The sequence below is a fragment of the Bombina bombina genome, chromosome 12 (assembly GCF_027579735.1).
Source record: "Bombina bombina isolate aBomBom1 chromosome 12, aBomBom1.pri, whole genome shotgun sequence".
NCBI classification, from domain to species: Eukaryota; Metazoa; Chordata; class Amphibia; order Anura; family Bombinatoridae; genus Bombina; species Bombina bombina.
The window spans coordinates 82,254,841-82,273,785 of record NC_069510.1 but is presented as its reverse complement, the minus strand read 5'-3'; the positions used below and the strand labels follow the sequence as shown (position 1 = coordinate 82,273,785).

At 42.1% G+C, this 18,945-nt stretch overlaps 1 pseudogene; it reads right to left on the bottom strand.

The window, feature by feature from the left end:
* Window positions 1-18,405, bottom strand: part of LOC128642676 (lysozyme C-1-like) — a 43,210-nt pseudogene extending 24,805 nt beyond the window's left edge.
* Window positions 18,406-18,945: the final 540 nt, after the last annotated feature.

Below are 18,945 nucleotides of genomic sequence, written 5' to 3'. Positions count from 1 at the left end.
ATGGGAGGGAACAAATCAGGTCGCCTAGATGGAAGGCACCACGGCTTGCAAAACCTTTCTCCCAAAAATAGCCTCAGATGAAGCAAAAGTATCAAATTTGTAGAATTTGGTAAAAGTGTGCAGTGAAGACCAAGTCGCTGCCTTACATATCTGATCAACAGAAGCCTCGTTCTTGAAGGCCCATGTGGAAGCCACAGCCCTAGTGGAGTGAGCTGTGATTCTTTCAGGAGGCTGCCGTCCGGCAGTCTCATAAGCCAATCGGATAATGCTTTTAAGCCAGAAAGAGAGAGAGGTAGAAGTTGCTTTTTGACCTCTCCTTTTACCAGAATAAACAACAAACAAAGAAGATGTTTGTCTGAAATCCTTAGTAGCTGCTAAGTAAAATTTGAGAGCACGAACTACATCCAAGTTGTGCAATAAACGTTCCTTCTTTGAAACTGGATTAGGACACAAAGAAGGCACGACTATCTCCTGGTTAATATTTTTGTTAGAAACAACTTTCGGAAGAAAACCAGGTTTAGTACGCAAAACCACCTTATCTGCATGGAACACCAGATATGGAGGAGAACACTGCAGAGCAGATAACTCTGAAACTCTTCTTGCAGAAGAAATTGCAACCAAAAACAAAACTTTCCAAGATAATAACTTTATATCAACGGAATGTAGGGGTTCAAACGGAATCCCCTGAAGAACTGAAAGAACTAGATTGAGACTCCAGGGAGGAGTCAAATTTTTGTAAACAGGCTTGATTCTGACCAGAGCCTGAACAAAAGCTTGAACGTCTGGCACAGCCGCCAGCTTTTTATGAAGTAAAACAGATAAAGCAGAAATCTGTCCCTTCAAAGAACTTGCAGATAATCCTTTCTCCAAACCTTCTTGAAGAAAGGATAGAATCCTAGGGATTTTTATCTTGTTCCATGGGAATCCTTTAGATTCACACCAACAGATATATCTTTTCCATATTTTATGGTAGATTTTTCTAGTTACAGGCTTTCTAGCCTGAACAAGAGTATCAATGACAGAATCTGAGAACCCTCGCTTTGATAAAATCAAGCGTTCAATCTCCAAGCAGTCAGTTGGAGTGAGGCCAGATTCGGATGTTCGAACGGACCTTGAACAAGAAGGTCCTGTCTCAGAGGTAGCTTCCATGGTGGAGCTGATGACATATTCACCAGGTCTGCATACCAATTCCTGCGTGGCCACGCAGGAGCTATCAAGATCACTGATACCCTCTCCTGTTTGATCCTGGCTACCAGCCTGGGAATGAGAGGAAACGGTGGGAACACATAAGCTAGGTTGAAGCTCCAAGGTGCTACTAGTGCATCCACTAGAGTCGCCTTGGGATCCCTGGATCTGGACCCGTAGTAAGGAACCTTGAAGTTCTGGCGAGAAGCCATCAGATCCATGTCTGGGATGCCCCATAATTGAATTATTTGGGCAAAGATTTCCGGATGGAGTTCCCACTCCCCCGGATGAAATGTCTGACGACTCAGAAAATCCGCTTCCCAATTTTCCACTCCTGGGATGTGGATTGCAGACAAGTGGCAGGAGAGAGTCTCCGCCCATTGAATTATCTTGGTCACTTCTTCCATCGCCAGGGAACTCCTTGTTCCCCCCTGATGGTTGATATACGCAACAGTCGTCATGTTGTCTGATTGAAACCTTATGAATTTGGCCTTTGCAAGCTGAGGCCAAGCCTTGAGAGCATTGAATATCGCTCTTAGTTCCAGAATGTTTATCGGTAGAAGAGATTCTTCCCGAGACCAAAGACCCTGAGTTTTCAGGGGTTCCCAGACCGCGCCCCAGCCCACCAGACTGGCGTCGGTCGTGACAATGACCCACTCTGGTCTGCGGAAGCTCATCCCTTGTGACAGGTTGTCCAGGGTCAGCCACCAACGGAGTGAATCTCTGGTCCTCTGATCTACTTGAATCGTTGGAGACAAGTCTGTATAATCCCCATTCCACTGTCTGAGCATGCACAGTTGTAATGGTCTTAGATGAATTCGCGCAAAAGGAACTATGTCCATTGCCGCAACCATCAAACCTATTACTTCCATGCACTGCGCTATAGAAGGAAGAAGAACAGAATGAAGTACTTGACAAGAGTTTAGAAGTTTTGATTTTCTGGCTTCTGTCAGAAAAATCCTCATTTCTAAGGAGTCTATTATTGTTCCCAAGAAGGGGACTCTTGTTGATGGAGATAGAGAACTTTTCTCTACGTTCACCTTCCACCCGTGAGATCTGAGAAAGGCTAGGACAATGTCCGTATGAGCCTTTGCTTGTGGCAGGGACGACGCTTGAATCAGAATGTCGTCCAAGTAAGGTACTACTGCAATGCCCCTCGGTCGTAGCACCGCTAGAAGGGACCCTAGTACCTTTGTGAAAATTCTTGGGGCAGTGGCTAATCCGAATGGAAGTGCCACAAACTGGTAATGTTTGTCCAGAAAGGCAAACCTTAGGAACTGATGATGTTCCTTGTGGATAGGAATATGTAGATACGCATCCTTTAAATCCACCGTGGTCATGAATTGACCTTCCTGGATGGTAGGAAGAATTGTTCGAATGGTTTCCATTTTGAACGATGGAACCCTGAGAAATTTGTTTAAGATCTTGAGATCCAAGATTGGTCTGAATGTTCCCTCTTTTTTGGGAACTATGAACAGATTGGAGTAGAACCCCATCCCTTGTTCCTTTAATGGAACAGGATGAATCACTCCCATTTTTAACAGGTCTTCTACACAATGTAAGAATGCCTGTTTTTTTATGAGGTCTGAAGACAATTGAGACCTGTGGAACCTTCCCCTTGGGGGTAGCTCCTTGAATTCCAGAAGATAACCTTGGGAGACTATTTCTAGGGCCCAAGGATCCAGAACATCTCTTGCCCACGCCTGAGCGAAGAGAGAAAGTCTGCCCCCCACCAGATCCGGTCCCGGATCGGGGGCCAACATCTCATGCTGTCTTTGTAGCAGTAGCAGGTTTCTTGGCCTGCTTACCTTTGTTCCAGCCTTGCATTGGCCTCCAGGCTGGCTTGGCCTGAGACGTATTACCCTCTTGCTTAGAGGGTGTAGAACTTGAAGCTGGTCCGTTTCTACGAAAGGGACGAAAATTAGGCTTATTTTTAGCCTTGAAAGACCTATCCTGAGGAAGGGCATGGCCCTTTCCCCCAGTGATATCTGAAATAATCTCTTTCAAGTCAGGGCCAAACAGCGTTTTCCCCTTGAAAGGAATATTAAGCAATTTGTTCTTGGATGACGCATCCGCTGACCAAGACTTTAGCCAAAGCGCTCTGCGCGCCACAATAGCAAACCCTGAATTTTTCGCCGCCAATCTAGCTAATTGCAGGGTAGCGTCTAGAGTAAAAGAATTAGCCAATTTAAGAGCACGAATTCTGTCCATAATCTCCTCATAAGAGGTATCCTTATCTAGCGACTGAGACGTATTACCCTCTTGCAACAATGCATGAAATTGGCTGTAGAAGGTAACCTTGCTGAACAAACATCTTTTTAAGCAAACCTTCTAACTTTTTATCCATAGGATCTTTGAAAGCACAACTATCCTCTATAGGGATAGTAGTGCGTTTGTTTAAAGTAGAGACCGCCCCCTCGACCTTAGGGACTGTCTGCCATAAGTCCTTTCTGGGGTCGACTATAGGAAACAATTTCTTAAATATAGGGGGAGGAACAAAAGGTATGCCGGGCCTTTCCCATTCTTTGTTTACAATATCCGCCACCCGCTTGGGTATAGGAAAAGCTTCGGGGGGCACCGGGACCTCTAGGAACTTGTCCATCTTACATAATTTCTCTGGAATGACCAAATTGTCACAATCATCCAGGGTAGATAACACCTCCTTAAGCAGAGCGCGGAGATGTTCCAATTTAAATTTGAACGTAATAACATCAGGTTCAGCTTGTTGAGAAATTTTTCCTGAATCTGAAATTTCTCCCTCAGACAAAACCTCCCTAGCCCCTTCAGACTGGAGTAAGGGCATGTCAGAACCATTATCATCGGCGCCCTCATGCTCTTCAGTATCTAAAACAGAGCAGTCGCGCTTACGCTGATAAGTGGGCATTTTGGCTAAAATGTTTTTAATAGAATTATCCATTACAGCCGTTAATTGTTGCATAGTAAGAAGAATTGGCGCACTAGATGTACTAGGGGCCTCTTGTGTGGGCAAGACTGGTGTAGACACATAAGGGGATGATGCAGTACCATGCTTACTCCCCTCACTAGAGGAATCATCTTGGGCATCATTTTCACTATCACATGCATCACATCTATTTAAATGAGAAGGAACTTTGGCTTCCTGACATACAGAACATAGTCTATCTGATGGTACAGACATGATAAACAGGCATAAACTTGATAACAAAGTACAAAAAACGTTTTAAAATAAAACCGTTACTGTCACTTTAAATTTTAAACTGAACACACTTTATTACTGAATATGCGAAAAAGTATGAAGGAATTGTCCAAAATTCACCAAAATTTCACCACAGTGTCATAAAGCCTTAAAAGTATTGCACACCAAATTTGAAAGTCTTAACTCTTAAAATAACGGAACCGGAGCCGTTTTTACATTTAACCCCTATACAGTCCCTGGTATCTGCTTTGCTGAGGCCCAACCAAGCCCAGAGGGGAATACGATACCAAATGACGCCTTCAGCACGCTTTTTCAGTGTATCAGAGCTCCTTACACATGCATCTGCATGCTTTGCTTCCCAAAAAACAACTGCGCATTAGTGGCGCGAAACTGAGGCTCTGCCTATGACTAGAGAAGGCCCCCAGTGAAAAAGGTGTCCAATACAGTGCCTGCCGTCTTTTTTATCAAAATTCCCAAGATAAAATTAACTCCTCAAAGTAATAAACCATTAAACATGTTTATAAAACAAACGTTTTAGCCCAGAAAAATGTCTACCAGTCTTTAAAGCCCTTGTGAAGCCCTTTATAACTTGTTATTAAAATGGCTTACCGGATCCCATAGGGAAAATGACAGCTTCCAGCATTACCAAGTCTTGTTAGAAATGTGTCATACTTCAAGCAGCAAAAGTCTGCACACTGTTCCCCTCAACTGAAGTTACTTCATCTCAACAGTCCTGTGTGGAAAAAGCCATCGATTTTAGTAACGGTTGCTAAAATCATTTTCCTCTTACAAACAGAAATCTTCATCTCTTTTCTGTTTCAGAGTAAATAGTACATACCAGCACTATTTTAAAATAACAAACTCTTGATTGAAGAATAAAAACTACATTTAAACACCAAAAAACTCTAAGCCATCTCCGTGGAGATGTTGCCTGTACAACGGCAAAGAGAATGACTGGGGAAGGCGGAGCCTAGGGGGGATCATGTGACCAGCTTTGCTGGGCTCTTTGCCATTTCCTGTTGGGGAAGAGAATATCCCACAAGTAAGGATGACGCCGTGGACCGGACACACCTATGTTGGAGAAATAAATATTAATCCTAAAATAGCTACAATATAATTATTATTTATATTGTAGCTATATTAGGGTTAATTTTACAGGTAAGTATTTAGCTTTAAATAGGAATAATTTATTTAATAAGATTTATTTTATTTTGTTAGATTTAAATTATATTTAATTTAGGGGGTGTTAGGGTTAGACTTAGCTTTAGGGTTAATACATTTATTAGAGTAGCGGCAAGGTACGGTCGGCAGATTAGGGGTTAATACTTGAAGTTAGGTGTCGGCGATGTTAGGGAGGGCAGATTAGGGGTTAATACTATTTATTATAGGGTTTTTGAGGCGGGAGTGCGGCGGATTAGGGGTTAATACATTTATTAGAGTAGCGGCGAGGTCCGGTCGGCAGATTAGGGGTTAATAAGTGTAGGTAGGTAGCGGCGATGTTGGAGGGGGGGCAGATTAGGGGTTAATAAATATTATGTAGGGGTCGGCGATGTTAGGGGCAGCAGATTAGGGGTACATAGGGATAATGTAGGTTGCGGCGGTGTGTGGTCGGCAGATTAGGGCTTATAAAAATGTAATAGAGTGGCGGCGATGTGGGGGGGGCCTCGGTTTAGGGGTACATAGGTAGTTTATTGGTGTTAGTGTACTTTAGAGCACAGTAGTTAAGAGCTTTATGAACCGGCGTTAGCCCAAAAAGATCTTAACTCCTGGCTTTTTTCTGCGGCTGGAGTCTTGTCGTTAGAGTTCTAACTTTCACTTCAGCCAAGACTCTAAATGCCGGAGTTAGAAAGATCCCATTGAAAAGATAGGATACGCAATTGACGTAAGGGGATCTGCAGTATGGAAAAGTCGCGGCTGGAAAGTGAGCGTTAGACCCTTACCTACAAGACTCTAAATACCAGCGGTAGGACAAAACCAGCGTTAGGATCCCCTAACGCTGGTTTTGACGGCTAACGCAGAACTCTAAATTTAGGCGTATGCGTGCCGACGCAATAGCCAATAGAAAAAGAGCCTTCCAGGAAAACAACTTAATGTCAACTGAATGCATAGGCTCACACTGAGCCTGTTGTAAAAATGAAAGAACAAGATTCAAACTTCAAGGTGAAGCGTTAGATCTAAACACAGGTCTGATTCTGATCAGAGCCTTAATGAAGGATTGCATGTTAGGGAGCTCCGTGAGCCTCTTGTGCAGCAAAACAGAAAGGGCCGAAATCTGTCCCCTCAGGGAGCTGGCAGAAAGGCCCTTCTCCAGACCCTCCTGGAGAAAGTAAAGAATCCTGGCAGCCTTGATCTTATGCCAGGTGAAACACACTCTTCACACCAGAATAAGTAAGCTCTCCACACCTTATGATAGATGTGACGAGTAACAAGCTTAAGAGCCTGAATGAGTGTGTCAATAACCCTCTCAGAAAAACCTCTTTTGGCTAAGGCTAAGCGTTCAATCTCCACGCAGTCAGCCTCAGAGAATCTAGATTTTGATGAACAAAAGGACCCTGTTCCAGCAGATCCCTGCAACAAGGTAACTTCCACAGAGAAGATGAGGACATCCCCACCAGATCCACTAACCACATCCTTTGTGGACACGATGGAGCAATCAGTATCACTGATGCCTGCTCCTCCTTGATGCGGGCCACTACACGAGGGAGAAGTGGTAACGGTGGAAAAAACAGAATTTATGCTTACCTTATAAATTTCTCTCTCTTGTGATGTATCGAGTCCACGGATTCATCCATACTTATGGGATATTCTACTTCCCTACAGGAAGTGGCAGAGAGAGCACCCACTGCAGAGCTGTCCATATAGCTCCTCCCTTAGCTCCACCCCCCAGTCATTCGACCAAAGGCTAGGAAAAAAAAAAGGAGAAACTATAGGGTGCAGTGGTGACTGAAGTTTTTTAAATAAAAATATACTACCTGTCTTAAATAGACAGGGCGGGCAGTGGACTCGATACATCACAAGAGAAAGAAATTTATCAGGTAAGCATAAATTCTGTTTTCTCTTGTAAGATGTATCGAGTCCACGGATTCATCCATACTTATGGGATACCAATACCAAAGCTTTAGGACACGGATGAAGGGAGGGACAAGACAGGTACCTTAAACGGAAGGCTTGTAGAACCTCTCTCTCAAAAATAGCCTCCAAAGAAGCAAAAGTATCAAATTTGGAAAATTTGGAAAAAGTATGAAGCGAAGACCAAGTCGCCGCCTTACAAATCTGTTCAACAGAAGCCTCATTTTTAAAAGCCCATGTGGAAGCCACTGCTCTAGTAGAATGAGCAGTAATTCTTTCAGGAGGCTGCTGGCCAGCAGTCTCATAAGCCAAACGGATCAAGCTTTTCAGCCAAAAGGAAAGAGGTAGCCGTAGCCTTTTGACCTCTCCGTTTACCAGAATAAACAACAAACAATGAAGATGTTTGACGGAAATCTTTAGTTGCTTGGAAGTAGAACTTTAAAGCACGAACCACATCAAGATTGTGCAACAGACGTTCCTTCTTTGATGAAGGATTAGGACACAGAGAAGGACCAACAATCTCCTGATTGATATTCCTATTAGAAACAATCTTAGGAAGAAACCCAGGTTTGGTACGCAAAACCACCTTATCTGCATGGAAAACTAGGTAAGGTGAGTCACACTGTAAAGCAGATAACTTAGAAACTCTTTGAGCCGAAGAGATATCTACTAAAAACAAAACTTTCCAAGATAGAAGCTTAATATCTATGGAATGCATAGGTTTAAACGGAACCCCTTGAAGAACATAAAGAACCACATTTAGGCTCCACAGTGGAGCAACAGGTTTAAATACAGGCTTGATCCTGACCAAGGCCTGACTAAACGCTTGAACGTCTGGGACATCTGCCAGACGTTTGTGTAAAAGAATAGACAAAGCAGATATTTGTCCTTTTAAGGAACTAACTGATAATCCCTTCTCCAATCCTTCTTGGAGAAAGGACGAAATTCTAGGAATCCTAATCTTACTCCATGAGTAACCCTTGGATTCACACCAACAAAGATATCTGCGCCAAATCTTATGATAGATTTTCCTGGTGACAGGCTTTCTAGCCTGAATCAGGGTATCAATGACCGACTCAGAGAAACCACGCTTTGATAGAATCAGGCGTTCAATCTCCAAGCAGTCAGACGCAGATAAGTTAGATTTGGATGCTTGAATGGACCTTGGATTAGAAGGTCCTGCCTCATTAGCAGAGTCCACGGTGTAACAGATGACATATCCACCAGGTCTGCATACCAAGTCTTGCGTGGCCACGCAGGCGCTATCAGAATCACTGAAGCTCTCTCCTGCTTGATTCTGGCAACCAGACGTGGGAGGAGAGGAAACGGTGGAAATACATAAGCCAGATTGAAGGACCAGGGCACTGCTAGAGCATATATCAGTACCGCCTGGGGATCCCGGGACCTGGACCCGTAACAAGGAAGTTTGGCGTTCTGTCGGGACGCCATCAGATCCAATTCTGGTGTGCCCCATAGCTGAGTCAGCTGGGCAAATACCTCCAGGTGGAGCTCCCACTCCGCCCATCGGATTATTTTGGTTACCTCCATCATCGCTAGAGAACTCCGTGTTCCTCCTTGATGATTGATATAGGCTACAGTCGTGATGTTGTCCGACTGACATCTGATGAATTTGGCCACAGCTAGCTGAGGCCATGCCTGAAGCGCATTGAATATCGCTCTCAGTTCTAGAATGTTTATCAGGAGGAGATATTCCTCCCAAGACCATAAGCCCTGTGCTTTTCAGGGATTTCCAGACTGCACCCCAGCCTAGCATCTGTTGTTACTATGAGCCACTCTGGCCTGCGGAAACACATTCCCTGAGACAGGTGGTCCTGAGACAACCACCAGAGAAGAGAATCTCTGGTCTCTTGGTCCAGATGCAGTTGAGGAGATAAATCTGCATAATCCCCATTCCACTGTTTGAGCATGCATAGTTGCAGTTGCCGCTACCATGAGTCCGCTTACCTCCATACACTGAGCCACTGATGGCCGAGGAATGGAATGAAGAGCTCGGCAAGTGATTAAAAGTTTAGATTTTCTGACCTCCGTCAGAAATATTTTAATTTCTACCGAGTCTATCAGAGTCCCTAGGAAGGAAACTCTTGTGAGAGGGACGAGAGAACTCTTTTTTATGTTTACCTTCCATCCGTGAGATATCAGAAAAGCCAACACGATGTCCGTGTGAGACTTGGCTAGCTGGAAAGTCGAAGCCTGAATTAAGATGTCGTCTAGATAAGGCGCCACTGCTATACCCCGCGGTGTTAGAACCGCCAAAAGGGACCCTAGCACCTTTGTGAAAATTCTGGGAGCCGTGGCCAACCCGAAAGGAAGGGCCACAAACTGGTAATGCCTGTCCAGAAAGGCGAATCTGAGGAATTGATGATGATCTCTGTGAATAGGGATGTGTAGATACGCAGTCATATATTGACCCTCCTGGATCAGAGGAATATCCGAACAGTCTCCATCTTGAAAGATGGTACTCTGAGGAATTTGTTTAAAATTTTGAGATCCAAGATCGGTCTGAAAGTTCCCTCTTTTTTGGGAACCACAAACAGGTTGAAGTAAAAACCTAGCCCTTGTTCCGCTCTTGGAACTGGGCGGATCACTCCCATAGTATGCAGGTCTTCTACACAGCGTAAGAACGCCTCTCTCTTTGGTTTGCAGACAATTGAGAAATGTGAAATATCCCCCTTGGGAGGGAGTCTTTGAAGTCCAGAAGATATCCTTGGGACACAATTTCTAAAGCCCAGGAATCGTGAACATCTCTTGCCCAAGCCTGAGTCTGCCCCCTACTAGATCCGGTCCCAGATCGGGGGCTACCCCTTCATGCTGTCTTAGAGGCAGCAGCAGGCTTCTTGGCCTGTTTACCTTTGTTCCAAGCCTGGTTAGGTCTCCAGACTGACTTGGATTGGACAGAATTCCCCTCTTGCTTTGCTGCAGGGGAAGCTGAAGCGGGACCTTTGAAGTTCTGAAAGGAACGAAAATTATTTTGTTTGGTCCTCATCTTATTTGTTTTATCCTGAGGGAGGGCATGGCCTTTCCCTCCAGTGATGTCTGAAATAATTTCTTTCAGTGTAGGCCCGAATAGGGTCTTTCCTTTGAAAGGGATGTTCAACAACTTAGATTTTGATGACACATCAGCAGACCAGGACTTAAGCCATAACGCCCTGCGTGCTAAAATGGCAAAACCTGAATTCTTTGCCGCTAATTTAGCCATTTGGAAAGCGGCATCTGTAATGAAAGAATTAGCCAATTTAAGGGCATTAATTCTATCAATAATATCCTCTAATGGAGTCTCCACCTGGAGAGCCTCTTCTAGAGCCTCAAACCAGAAAGCAGCTGCAGTAGTTATAGGAACAATGCATGCAATAGGTTGGAGAAGAAAACCTTGATGAACAAAAATTTTCTTTAGGAGACCCTCTAATTATTTATCCATAGGATCTTTGAAAGCACAACTGTCTTCGATAGGTATAGTTGTACGCTTAGCAAGAGTAGAAATAGCTCCCTCCACCTTAGGAACAGTCTGCCATGAGTCCTGTATGGTGTCAGATATGGGAAACATTTTCTTAAAAACAGGAGGGGGAGCGAACGGAATACCTGGCCTATCCCACTCCTTAGTAACAATAGTCACAATCCTCTTAGGGACTGGAAAAACATCAGTGTAAACAGGAACCTCTAAGTATCTGTCCATTTTACACAATTTCTCTGGGACCACTATAGGGTCACAATCGTCTAGAGTAGCTAATACCTCCTTGAGCAATAAGCGGAGGTGTTCAAGCTTAAATTTAAAGGCCGTCATATCAGAATCTGTCTGAGGGAGCGTCTTTCCTGAATCAGAAATCTCTCCCTCAGATAACAAATCCCTTACCCCTACTTCAGAACATTGTAAGGGTATATCGGATACGGCTACTAAAGCGTCAGACGGCTCAGCATTTGTTCTTAACCCAGAGCTGTCACGCTTTCCTTGTAAACCAGGCAGTTTAGAGAAAACCTCTGTGAGGGTTTTATTCATAAATGAATTTGACGCATTTGAGGTACTTGGCGTCACTTGTGCGGGCGTTACTGGTTGTGACACTTGGGGAGAGCTAGATGCTAAACCCTCATTTCCTTCTAACTGAGAATCATCTATTGCAATATTTTAAGTGCTAAAATATGCTCTTTATAATTTATAGACATATTAGTGCAAGTGGGACACATTCTAAGAGGGGGTTCCACAATGGCTTCTAAACACATAGAACAAGGATTTTCCTTGGTGTCAAACATGTTAAACAGGCTAGTAATGAAACAAACAAGCTTGGAAAACACTTTAATCAAAGAAAATAACACTTTAAACAAAAACAGTACTGTGCCTTTAAGAGAAAAAAAGCTGCACAAACTCTGCAAAACAGTGTAAAAAAGCAGTAAACAAAACAAAATTTTTACAGTAGCATCATAAAGCCTTAGTAACTTTGCACCATTATGCAAATAAACAATTAACCCCTTAATGTAAAAACCGGATTGAAAAACGTCAAAACCGGTAAAATAACGTTCAGCACCTTGCCACAGCTCTGCTGTGGCGCCTACCTGCCCTTTAGGAACGATTTGTGGGGAAAACTCTTTACAGCCCTCAAATACAGCAGGAATCTCTGGAGAAGTAGCTGGATGCTTCTGAGGTAAATAAACTGTAAATAGGCCCCTCCCACCTCACTCGATGTTATGGGGCCTAAAAGAAACACCACAGAGTGTTTCTTAAACTAGCCATGTGGGTTAATAACCCTTAAACAAGCCACAAAGACCCTTTAAAGTCCCTCAAAAAACGTTTTATTTGTAATTAAACCAAAACGTTTTTTCCTATTAGTGTCACCAGTAACTATGAGCTCTTAATGCAAGCTTGGATTCCTCTTTTACTGAATACAGCTTACCTTTCCCTCATGGGGATATTGCCAGCCTTTTCTAGAAATAACACAGTCTGTCTAGAAAAAAATAGACTGAACATACCTTAATGCAGTTTAGCCTGCAAACTGTTCCCCCAACTGAAATTTTCCTGTACTCTTCAGCCCTTGTGAGAACAGCAGTGGATCTTAGTTACAAAATGCTAAGATCATCATCCTCCTTGCAGAAATCTTCATCCCTTTTTCTGCCAGAGAGTAAATAGTACACACCGGAACCATTTAAAATAAACTTTTGCTTGAGAAAATAAAAACTAAGATTTTTGTCACCACACTCCCTTTGCCCTTCCTAGCAGTTAAGCAGGCAGAGAGAATGACTGGGGGGTGGAGCTAAGGGAGGAGCTATATGGACAGCTCTGCTGTGGGTGCTCTCTCTGCCATTTCCTGTAGGGAAGGAGAATATCCCATAAGTATGGATGAATCCGTGGACTCGATACATCTTACAAGAGAAATGTAAATTAGATTGAACCTCCAAGGCACTGCTAATGCATCTGTTAGCTCTGCCTGAGGATCCCTGGATTTTTTTTTTTTTTTTTAATGAGCTTTATTGAGAAAAGAGGAAATTGACAATACATGTTTTATAATGCCAACAACAATAAAGAATTACATTGTCTCAAAACCTTGTAGCTTAGTCTTTTATATATGTTTCCTAAGAGAGTTTTTTGTTTTCGTTCTTTTCTTGAACTCCGATGCCTTCCATGTCTCAAGATCCAATAAGCCCAAGGTTTTCTCTTTTTTTTTTTTTTACCTCTCTTCTCCAATTTAAACAAATGAATGATAGTGAGGGTTTAAATACTTTTGATAGGATTATAACATTATGAAGAACAATGTTAATTTATATCAGCTGATAATTTGCACTTAGATAATGATTGGTGAAAAGGGGTACAATTTCCTTACATAGAGTGGGGGAAAAGAGTAACAGATGGGGAGGGGGAAGAATATGATTAGAAGGGGAGAGAGAAAAAAAAAAACAATCAGGCACATAGGCGTTGAGTATCGTGAAAAGATTTTATGCTTAGTCACCTTTCCATATTTGTTGCATGCGCTCGTGAAGCTCTGCTCTCTCATCACGTAGGTATCTATATCTCTCTAGCTGTAAGAGCCAGTCTACTTGTTTCTTCCAATCTTCTACAGTGGGGACAATGGTCGATTTCCAGTTTTTAGGAATCAATAGGAAACATTTTAGCACTATTCAGCATCAGGAGAAGCAAATCTCTTTTACTTTTGTCTGTTAACTTGGGTAATCTGTAGAGCAGCAATAGTTGCTGTTGTCTAGGAATGATGGTGCCTAATTTCACGCTCATATGACTTATGACACCCTCCCAAAAGTTCTGTATCCTATCGCATCCCCACCAGATGTGCGAAAGAGACCCAACCCCTCCACAACCTTCTCCAGCATTTGCCGTCCGAATTTTTATATATCACTTTAAGTTTCTGAGGAGTAAGATACCATCTAGATAAATATTTATAGTTCATTTCCTGTATTTTCGCTGAAACTGAGGATTTTGCATTAATTATAAATATTTTAGGCTAATCTTTGTCGGGTATTTGGGAATCTAGTTCCAGGTTCCACTTCATTGCGTATGGTGCAGGTGAACTGTCAACCTTGTTTAGCAATAATCTTTACGTTAATGATATCATATGCCTAGGTAGCGGGTTTAAGGGGCAGAGCTTTTCAAATGTAGTGAGTTCTCTAAAGATTTTAGTTTTTTGAGTATGGGTGCCCAGGTAATGTTTTAACTGTGCATAGGTAAACCAAGTAATAGGTATATCTATTTTGTGCAGATCAGAGAGGGGTTTTAATTTGTTACCTGTGGATATGTGATATATAGTTAACGGTCTCGCGGGTGTAGGGGATTGTCGTCGTAAGCTAGGGATATATACCGGCAATTCTGAGTTACCTATGAAGGGTGTGAGCAGTGAGTATTCTGATGAGATGTGTGGATAAATGGCTAGAATCTTGTGCCATTAGTAGTAGAATTCTGTTAGAATTGGGTAATTTTTTATTATCGTGGGTCTAGATTTTGGGGGAAGTCAACTCAACATGCCCATGTTGTCTACTTGTAGTATGTCCCTAGTTATTTGTATCTATAGTTTATTGGTGAATTCATACACCACTCAGCTTGTTGCTGCAAAGTGATAGCTTTTTAATATGTCTATGTTCGAGAGGCCTAGACCCCCCCTTTCCTTAGAAAGATATAAAGTATTTCTATTCACTCTGGGCCTGATGTCTCCCCATATGTAATTGTTTATTGCTGTTTGAAACATTTTATTAAATGTGGGGTGCAGGGGGATTGGTAAGGTTTGTAGATAATACAGCAGTCTAGGGAGTATATTCATTTTTATCACTCCTATACGACCCAACCATGAGATGTTTTTCGTTTTCCATGATGACAGGTCCAAGATGATAGAGTCTAGTAAAAGCAGAAAGTTCACCTCGAACAAGCTGGAAGGGGACGGTGTCAAAAATATGCCTAGGTATTTTAATTTCTGTTGCTGTACCCTAAAGGGGCAGTCTTTTAGAGTATGAGTTAACTCGGTATCTGGTGTTGAAATGTTTAGTAATTCTGATTTGGACAAATTTAGTTGAAAATTGGAGACCTTTTTATATTCTTCAAATTCCTTGAGAGTGTGAGGCACCGATAGGGTAGGGGAGGAAAGAGTTAAGAGAATATCGTCCGCATACATAGCAAGCTTATGTTCCTTTTCCCCTATAGTTATTCCCAAGATAAGAGGGTTGCGCCTAATTTTCTGGGCCAAAACCTCCACAGATAGGGCAAATAACAGAGATGACAAGGGGCACCCCTGTCTTGTCCCGTTGTTGATTTGAAATGGGTCAGACAATATCCTATTAACCTTTACTTGTGCTGAGGGCTGAGAGTATAGAGAGAAGATATTGTGTATAAATTTGTTGCCAAATTGCATGTTTGACAGAGTAGCCCTGAGAAAATCCCAGTCCACCCTGTCAAATGCCTTTTCCGAGTCTGTGGAGACTAGGAGCATTGGTATTTGGTTGGCTTTTGTATGCGAGATGAGTTGAACAACTTTTATCTTGTTGTCCCGGACCTCACGTCCTGTATATACTCTTGTATTTTACAGTGTTCTTGGGCAGTATGGGATTTCGATTTGTTAATGTTATACAGTGTGCTATAGTAGGAGCGAAATACGTCAGCTATATCAGGAGAGGAAGTTTGTGATTTGCCTTTGATATCACTCATGTTGTGAACGTGAGATTTAAATTGCTTACGTTTCAAAGCCCTGGCCAATAGCTTCCCTGCTTTATCGCTTTGTTCATAGTATAATTGTTTCAAACGTAGGGCATTTCTAAGATGTTCTTCTCTCAAGAGGATTTTAACCTCTTCCCTGGCTTGCTGTAATTTTGTTAAGATCTCGAGTTGGGTGGGGTCTTTTTATGTATGTTTTCTAGTGTTTTAATTTGAAGAAGGCGGTTATTATGTCTTAATCTATGTTGTTTAAGTATTTTTGCTCTTTGTTGTATGAGTACACCCCTGATGACACACTTATGCGCCTCCCCTATGATTGAGTTGTTGATGTCAGTGGAAGAGTTCAAGGCAAAGTATTCTCTCAGGGCCTTCTCTACCTCTATTTTCACTAATAGGTTATCTAAGAGATGGTCATCCAGTCTCCACATAAAAGGTCTATCTGGTGCTGTGTCCCATGTGAATGTACATTGAATTGGCGCATGGTCTGAACAGGTGATTTGATGTATATCTGCAGACTGCAGTGAAGCTAAATTGATTTGATCTGTCAGAAAATAATCTATACGGGAGTATGACTGGTGAGGATGCAAATTGAAAGTGAAGTCCTGAGTTGTAGGGTGTAAAATTCACCATGTGTCGTGTATAGCCAATTCAGCTAAGCTTTTATTAACCAGTTTGGTTATTTTTTTTGAGACTGCTGATTTATGTGTCTTGAAGTGGATCTAACGGGATGTTCAAGTCTCCTCCCAGGATTTCCTAAGATCTAGAATTTTGTTAGAAATATGTTTAATGAAAGTGTGTTGTTGTACGTTGGGAGAATATACATTGACTAAAGTTGTTGATTTCCCTTGTAAAATGCCTACAAGAATAATATATCTGCCCTCTGGGTCTTTTTCTTCCTGTATGATCTGGAAGGGGATGGAGTGTTTGAATATTATACCAACTCCATTTTTTTTTTTTGTTTGGCCCAGATGCAAAGAAGCCTAGGTTTGTGGCCTTTTTTAAAGTGAGTCTCCTATAAAAATGCCACATCACCTTTCAGTTTGGAGAGTTCTCTGGAGATCATAGAGCGCTTCTCAGGGATATTAAGTCCCTTAGTATTAAGTGATGTGAAAGTCAGGTATTGTTTACTGGGTACCATTTTCTTCTCGCAAGAAAAAAAAAGGGGGGAGGGAGGAAGATAAGGGGGTGAAGATGGGTAAGAGTGGAGGGTTCTGAGCTAAAGAATGGTTTTTAGCTGGGTATATGAGAGATTATAGGGATTATCAAATATTATATCCTCCTGTGTTTAGAGAGTGTGTTTGGGGGGATGATTTGTGTTGTTCTGAGGAAGGAGGAAAATCACAAAATGACCAATGAGGAACGGCTGCTAACCTACTGCCCAAATCAGAACAAAAGTCTGTAGTATGCTGCAGTAAGATAAGTAGTAGAATTTGAGGGTTGTATCCTCAGTTTTGTTCTATTAATGAAAATATAAACTGAGTCCATATATGTGGAGATAAAATCTGTAGGTGGTGCTACTATTTCGTTAAAACAGGAGGTGTGAGGTATAGGGCCCAAGACGGTCCTGGGCCTAAAGTTTAATCCAGGACCAAGGTAGAGATGAATTTTATAATGTAGACCAAATGACTTTAGATGTAACAAACTGTAATAGGACGACCTATGTGGCAAAAGGGAACCCCCGTAAGTCACCCCTAAACTTTATGAAAACATTGTGTAAGAGGGCTTCACCGTGCTCTGAGTATATTAACAACTTTTAACTTTATTAGAGAAACAATACTCTTAAACCTTTCTTATAGTCAAAGTACAGGTGTTCCTAAGTCACATAGCAATCGAAGGGGGTCCCATCTGCTATCTATAACATATAATTGGTTTCCTTATATCTAACTTTTTCAGCAGTAAATACATAACACATTTATAAAAGGATCCTAAGAAAATAGGCTAATACAATTAGATTTAAACAATAACACATTCTCTAATTGGGCAGGCCCATAGATAGTTACGTGGTCCAGATGTTTGAAGCAGTGAAAGTGCCGAGAATTTACCATGGACTATATGGAAAAATTTTTACTGCCTACTGCAATATGTTGTTGTCCATAGTTTTGAGGTGGTGTAATTAAAGGGATGTTCAGTGTCTTGCAGAATTCCGGTAAATCTTTTGCACTCTTGAATGTAGTCGACTTCCCATCTTTGGTTGCTGTGATGCAGACCGGAAATTCCCAGCGGTACTGTATTTTCTCAGACTGTAAAAAAGAAGTGATAAACCTGAGGTCCCTCCGTTTTTGCAGAGTCACAGGGCTCAGATCTGAGAAAAATTGTAATGGTACTCCTGTGTGTGTAATCTGTTGTTCTGCTCTGAAGCACTTTAAAATTTCCTCTTTGTCTTGAAAATTTTAAAGTTTGATGTGGTGGACGTGGTTTTAAAGCCCTGTGTGCCCTCTCTATTATTATATCTCTGGAAGAAGGAGTCCCCTTCATCGTTCGGAAAAGGTCCTGCAGGTAGCCTGGCAGAGTGCTAGGTAGATACAGATTTGGGTATACTTCTTATGCGGATATTGTTGCGCCTGTTCCTAATATCTAGGTCTTCAACCTTTTCCATACAATAATACAGGCTATCATCATGTTCTCAAAGTGTATGTGTTACTGTTTGCACAGAACCAGCCAACTCCTTCTGCTTCTCCTCTATGTGCTGTACTTGTTGGGTTACCGATGAAATGTCTCTTTTTATGTCTCCAAAGAGCTGGCGGACCTCTGTTAACACGGTTTGCATATCATCTTTTGATGCTAATTGTTTGAGATCCGCTTTAGTAGCTGTTTCATTTTCCATAATAATGGCGTCATGCACTTGGGCTGAAATAAGTTAAGTATTCAGTGATTCTAAAACCTCTGGCTTCCGGTATCTTTAAATATTGAGTTAATGTAGACGACTTGGGAGGTTTATCTAATTTGGAGTTCCTTCTGAGAGAGACATGTCTGTGTCCCAGTTAACAATTGTATAAGGTAAAAGGATGAGGCCTTAATCAAATTTGAGTAAAGGTACAAGCATAACCTGTGTATACTGACAGTGTGGCAGTTCTGACAGTGTGTGGTGATGATATAAGACCTAGGCAAAGTTTCCTGTTATTTCCTCTTGTGGCCCAATATCTATGATCTTGTGAGTGGAGCGTTTCACTTTTTCTTTTGTTTATTTGTTTCCCCTTATGTGCTGTGTACCATTCTGGGTCATTTATTTGTAAACAGTTTATATCTATAGGAGATCGGGTAGTGCCGGTTTATGAGGAGAAAGGGTTCTGTCTGGAGCTAGACGCTGTCAACCCCGCCACCGCCAAAGGCCCGTCGTTGCATCAAGCTTAATTATGCTGCTTTA